The 6,810-nt window shown below is 42.0% G+C and overlaps 1 protein-coding gene across 1 annotated transcript in view; it reads right to left on the minus strand.

Annotated features, from left to right (window-relative positions):
- Positions 1-6,810, minus strand: part of LOC126980686 (hemicentin-1-like) — an 83,059-nt gene that overhangs the window by 46,138 nt on the left and 30,111 nt on the right. The window lies entirely within an intron of this gene.

Genomic DNA, 6,810 nt, shown 5'->3' on the forward strand with positions numbered 1-6,810 from the left:
ATGACGGGAAAACGAGGATTGTGTTAGCAGGTGACAGTAGTGAAAAGGAAGAGAATGTGAGGACCTTGTATTGTAGGTGTTTGGAGAATGAAATGAAGGGAAAACGAGGAGTGTGTTAGCAGGTGACAGTAGTGAAAAGGAAGAGAAAGTGAGGACGGTGGAGGAAAGGACACAAGGAGGGAGGAGCAAAAGGTGACAGAGCGTGAAATTAAAAGTGAGGGACAAAATTAGGTAAAAACTTTTCCTGCGTCCTTTTGATACGAGAAGAATGGAAGGAAAGGGCGAGGGACACAGCACGAGAAAGGAATAATGGCTGGAGAAGGGTGGCACCGGGGAAAGGGTGAAGATGAAACACGGCTGACGATTTAGCGAGCAAGGGATGTATGGAGGAGGACTGTCTTTCATTTAGCAGGGAAGCGAGGCAGAGAGGGAGAGGCGAAAAGGAAAATGTCGTGAGTCAGTTATTTTTGGGGTCGATAAAGAAAGGAAAAGAAATGAAAGAAAAGGAAAACATAACCAGGAAAAAATAATAAAACAACACCAATGCCAACACACACCAACACCACCGCAAACCCCGACACCATGCACACACACACACAAAAAATAATAATGATACCTGTGGTTATTAGCCAGAGCGCGCACACACACACACACACACACACACACACACACACACACACACTCTCTCTCTCTCTCTCTCTCTCTCTCTCTCTCTCTCTCTCTCTCTCTCTCTCTCTCTCTCTCTCCCCCTGTCCATCTATCTGTCTCCCTGTCCATCCATCTGTCTCCCTGTCCCGGTTCTCGGCCCCAAAACACGCCGCCCTCACCCACACACTGCCATCCGTCAGGCCCAACAAATGGCAGGCACTCTATCCGTCCGGCGTTGTTGCCTTCCCTTAACACTTCCCGCCTCCTTCGCTAACACCCTGTAATGCCATCGCGGCGTAGTGCCTCCCTTTGTGGGCGCTGACGTGAATGAGATCCTCAGTCACAAGTCGCACTTATGAACGTGGCTTCTACATGCCCTAGAGCCCTTCCTTCCTCCCCTCCGCCTCACCCTCCCCTCCCCAAAGCCCAGTCTCCTTGTTTTCCGGCTACTCGTTCATTATGCTATTCGCCTTCCTCCTTTACCTCCCTCTCCTCTCCGCCCTTCCTCCTCCTTCTCTTTACCTATTATTACTGGGTCAAAGGAATAGGTATGAATGTATGATAAGATATTGGGCTTTTATATCTATGGCTTTCTTGTTTGTTTTCATACTTGAGAAAACATAACGATATTATTTTATTGTCCCCACAGTCATCTGCCTATCTGCCAGTTTCTCGCTCCGTTTCTATTTTCTCTATACTCTTTTTTTTTTTTTTCGTCTGGTGTACTTTGTAGCGGTCAACTCTACCGTCCGTGTCAGTGCAGCTTGGCCTATGTACGTAAAGTGTTGATAAGTCTAGATGGACGTCGTAGCCATGTTGCATGTTTGTACCTTTTGCTTGCTCGCTTCAGTCCAGATGTGTAGCCCCTCCACCTGCCTGATGTAGCAGACAAAGGTGTTGGTACTGAAGTGTCACAGCAAAGTTCAACAGATGACATGTGGGCGTCTTATATTTTTCGAAATGCATACATGGATGCACACATTTCTCCCATATATATAAATATCATATATATATAGATATTAAATATATATATATATATATATATATATATATATATATATATATATATATATATATATATATATATGTATATATATATATATAGAGAGAGAGAGAGAGAGAGAGAGAGAGAGAGAGAGAGAGAGAGAGAGAGAGAGAGAGAGAGAGTTTCTTTTGCCTCGCGATTTTATTAAAGAATTTTTATTCAAGTCTTCTTCCTGTAGTCATTATCTTCGAAAAGGAAGTTCATTTTCCAGAAGGGGCTTGGGAGAAAGGTTTGGTAACATTTTTAAATTGTAAGAACAGTTTTAAGTTATGCTAACAAAGTTAGCATTATGTATTATATAAAAGTATAACGGTGAAACTAAAATGAATTGTTTCGTTTTCATATTTTCTTTATTTTAAACGTTATCGTGTATACTAAGTGCATACTTTTAAATGATGGATGTAGGATTCGAGGAATAGCTATTTAATGTTACCTTTCTCTGCCTCTCCGTTATTATATGTATCTGTCTCCCCTCCTGATACTTGCTTGTGTCTATCTATCTGTATGTGTCTGTCTGTGTCTGTCTGTTTGTCTGTCTGTGTCTGTCTGTCTGTCTGTCTCTCTCTCTCTCTCTCTCTCTCTCTCTCTCTCTCTCTCTCTCTCTCTCTCTCTCTCTCTCTCTCTCTCTCTCTCTCTCTCTCTCATGGTACGTCTCAAAAGTGAATTCGTCCTCCTCCTCCTCCGCCTTCCTTTCCTCCTAAGAGTGAGGTGCAGCTTTTCGCTTTCAGGATCTGTGTGAGTAAACTTCAGGAAGCTATTTCACGCCGCCTCGTGCTCGGCTCTTTCCACTGCAACACCCTCGTCTCTTTCCTCCTTCTTTCTTTCCTCTTTGTATCCATCGTCCTCCCCTCTCTTCTGCCTCCATCCCAGCAGTCCCTCCATTGACATTCTCTCTCCATCACTCCTATCCTCCATCCCCTCTTACCTGAATTTATGCCTCCGACTATTCCCCTCTGTATGTACCTTCATCCTCTCTTCCACCTCTTGTCTCTCCATTTCTCCTCTTCATTGTCTCCCGCCTCCTACTCTCCCACCTTTTATCTAAGAGCAGGCGCTTGCTTCGTCTTTCTTCCCTCTGTCACCCACCTTTCTTTTCCTCCTTCCTTCTTTATTTGTTTTTGTGTAATCTTTCCCTCTTGTGTCTCCTTCCTTCCACTCTATTGCTTCCCATTGTCTTCTCCCTCCTCCTCCCTTGTGTCTTTTCTTCCTCTCTACTCTGTATATTTTCCCCTCTTCAATTTTTGTCACTGTACTTCCGTCATCTTCACTCTCCTAATCCCTAATCCCTTTCTCCTTCTCTTGTTTTCCTCCATTATTTTCTTCTTCATTAAGCCACGTTGTCCGTGTGTTCTACTTGGTGGCAATTTATTCTCTATTCTAAAATAATATATTTTCAAATTAAATACCGATGACCTGGATTACTTTGCCACTTTCTTTCAGTGGACACTATTTTTTTCTTCAATAAGCTATCATCAAAGCTCAGTGTGTGTGTGTGTGTGTGTGTGTGTGTGTGTGTGTGTGTGTGTGTGTGTGTGTGCCTGCATGAACGGGGCGCGTACTTCGGCTGTCAGGCCAAAAGCCTGACAGATAGAGCCTTGTGTGTGTGTCTGTTCTACGGTTGCTGTCATGACGTGATACAAAAAGACGTCATTTGTTCATCTGCCGCGTGTGCACGAGGACATGGCTCGGCGCGTGCTGCTGCTGCTCCTTTAGTAGTGCCTCGAGTTTCATCTCCGAGCGCTTTCACAGAGACACGTCGCGGTACTTCTTCACAGCGGCGAGTGTTCCCTCCGGCCTGAGCCGCGTCCCTGATGCTCCCCGGCTTGTGTACAGTCACGTGCGGCCAATATATATATATATATATATATATATATATATATATATATATATATATATATATATATATATATATATATATATATATATATATATATATATATATATATATATATATATATATATATATATATATATATATATATATATATATATATATATATATATATATATATATATATATATATATATATATATATATATATATATATATATATATATATATATATATATATATATATATATATATATATATATATATATATATATATATATATATATATTTATTTATTTATTTTCATGGGTAGGCGGTGGCTGAGTGGTAGCGTGCTGGGCCCACATGCACCGTGTGATGGACGATGCGGGTTCGAATCCCCACGCTACCACCTCGGATTTTTCAGTCACCGCCGAGTGGTTTAAAACTACCCACATGCTGTCCTGAAGACCACCCATCAACCCGGACTCTTGAGGAAACCGTCCAAGTGTATCAAGAACGAGTACCGCGGAGCAGCATGAGCCCAGAGAAGATGGCGCCACTATAAACACTTGCCTGCGCCATGACGGGCTGGGGCCGACTACCATCCAGGCCCCTCAAGCAAGCCTACCTGCGCATAGGCGTTCTCGTAAAAAAAAAATACATACATACATGCGCACAGTTTCTCTCTCTCTCTCTCTCTCTCTCTCTCTCTCTCTCTCTCTCTCTCTCTCTCTCTCTCTCTCTCTCTCTTTTAAAGACATTTCATTTTTTATTGACTTCCTATTTCTTTTCTTTTCTTTTTTTCCTCTTTTTCTCCTCTTCAATTTTGTTACCCTCCTCTTCTTCCTCTTTGCTTCCTCCTTCTTCTTCTTTTTCTCGCTTAAATTCCCTTCATCCACACTATCAGAGGAGTTACTTTTCCGTCATACCAATCTGTAGTAAAGACTTTTAGCAAACAAGTGTTTTACATACCGTGTACGTTTTTTTTTTTTTTTAGTGTGTGTGTGTGGGGGGCGTTTATTGGCTAGGGAGAGAGAGAGAGAGAGAGAGAGAGAGAGAGAGAGAGAGAGAGAGAAACAGAAAAAAGGCCCACAAGCCAAAGTGCCAAGCAAATACAGGAAAAATACAGATAAAGAAGAAGACAGAGAGACCGACAGACAACCAAGTAGACAACGTTGTAAAGTGACTTGTAAACAAATAAGAGAATCGAAAAATTAGGAAAGACTTTACGAGGTACGATTTTGTTTCAGTATTTTTTTCCCTTTAGGACTTTACACGTGTATTATGAATTTGTCGGAAAGAGCATGTATGTATGTGTATTGTCGTGTATGTGATTGCATGCATTTACTTACGAATGCGTGCTCGAATGTGTACATGTAAATACGGTCGTGTATGTATGTGCATCTGTGAAAACGCGGACATGTATGTATGTGCATGTGTGAAAACGCTAGTCCAAATTATTACCTTGGCTATATATGTCCGTCTATCATTCTCTGTCTGCCTTGTTATTTATTTACATCTATCTGTATGTGTGTGTCTGAGTGCCTGTGTGTGTGTGTGTGTGTGTGTGTGTGTGTGTGTGTGTGTTTTGTTTTGTTTTGTTTTGTTTTGTTTTGTTTTGTTTTGTTTTGTTTTATTTTTGTTTTGTTTTGTTTTGTTTGTTTGTTTGTTTGTTTGTTTGTTTGTTTGTCTGTCTGTCTCTGTCTGTCTGTCTGTCTGTCTGTTTGTCTGTTAGTGTGTGTGTGTGTGTGTGTGTGTGTGTGTGTGTGTGTGTGTGTGTGTGTGTGTGTGCCCTTATGTTTGCATGTGTAAATCGATATGTATGGCGGTATACTTTTCTACATCCATCAACATTGTACATCCAGGAATTCTAACTCATTATAACATATTTCCCAGCGCCCTCGCAGTGGCCGCCAAACTTTACAAATTAGCGTCCCTTCAGCTGTCCTGCCGCCCACCGCCCGGCGCGTCATGGCCAGGGGACTCGATGACACCCACGCTGTCTGTCTCTGTCTCTCCCTCTTTCCCTCACTATCTCTTTGTTTATTTGTATGCCTGACTGTCTGTTTTCTGTCTTGTCTGAATGTGCCTTTTCCTTGTAATTCTTTGTCCTTCTGTTTTAGCCTTATTTTCAGTTCTCTCTCTCTCTCTCTCTCTCTCTCTCTCTCTCTCTCTCTCTCTCTCTCTCTCTATCTCTCTCTCTCTCTCTCTCTCTCTCTCTCTCTCTCTCTCTCTCTCTCTCTCTCTCTCTCTCTCTCTCTCTCTCTCTCTCTCTCTCTCTCTCTCTCTCTCTCTCTCTCTCTATATATATATATATATATATATATATATATATATATATATATATCGCTTCCATGCCCATCTACATACACGTACTAACTTTACTTCACCGTTTCCTTTTTTCGTCCGGCTTACTTTCCTCTACCTTTTTTTTCCCCACCCGTTATCCAAATCCTCTCATCCTATCCCTCACTCTCTCACCTCTTTTCCATGCCTGCTTGCGCTCATACTTTCTCCTATATTCTCTTTTCCCCTCGTTCCCTCTGCTGCAGACATGACACTTACAACGTCACACTACCTTAGACTTCCTACCTCACCACGCTCTTTATGCTTTTAGTAATGTGGAGGTCGTATGATTTCACCATGGCATGTTAGCAAAGGAAGGAGGGGAGCGAGTAAGGGAAGTAAGGAGGAAGTGGTGGTTAAATAGTTCATGTGCAGCGTTGATAAAACATGGGAGGGAAGAATTCTTTATTACTAGTGTGTACAAAGGTGTGTGTGTATGAGGTGGAGATAGAGAGAGAGAGTAAACAAAAGGGAATGAGAGAGAAAACCTTTACTGTTCGTACTGTTGTGAATGAACGTCCAGGGGTGTCAGTGGCTGTCGTGTTAACGTGCGTGCTGCTCCAGGGGGGGGCGGAGGGAGGGGAGGGATGGAAGGCTGTCATATAAGAGGCTTAATTTAATGAACGCGTTGCTGGGAGTCGTTCATTTACACGTGAATAGCTAGTAAAGGAATAAACACATCCATAAGTCGATGATTGCTAAGAAACTTGGACTCTGGTAAAGGCGGCGTGTTTACGTGTTGTTGTTTTTGTTGTTGTTGTTGTTGTTGTTGTTGTTGTTGTGTTCTGAGTCGTGCTGCATGACGAGTGGTGAAACATTGTCTGGCTGAGCACATGCAATTTATTCATTTGAGTGATACGTATATATTGTTTTTTAAGTGTCGTTTTTGGGGAGCATATTCAAATTTGTTTTTTTGTTCCTTCACACACACACACATACACTCTCTCTCTCTCTCTCT

The sequence above is a fragment of the Eriocheir sinensis genome, chromosome 45, assembly GCF_024679095.1.
Source record: "Eriocheir sinensis breed Jianghai 21 chromosome 45, ASM2467909v1, whole genome shotgun sequence".
NCBI classification, from domain to species: Eukaryota; Metazoa; Arthropoda; class Malacostraca; order Decapoda; family Varunidae; genus Eriocheir; species Eriocheir sinensis.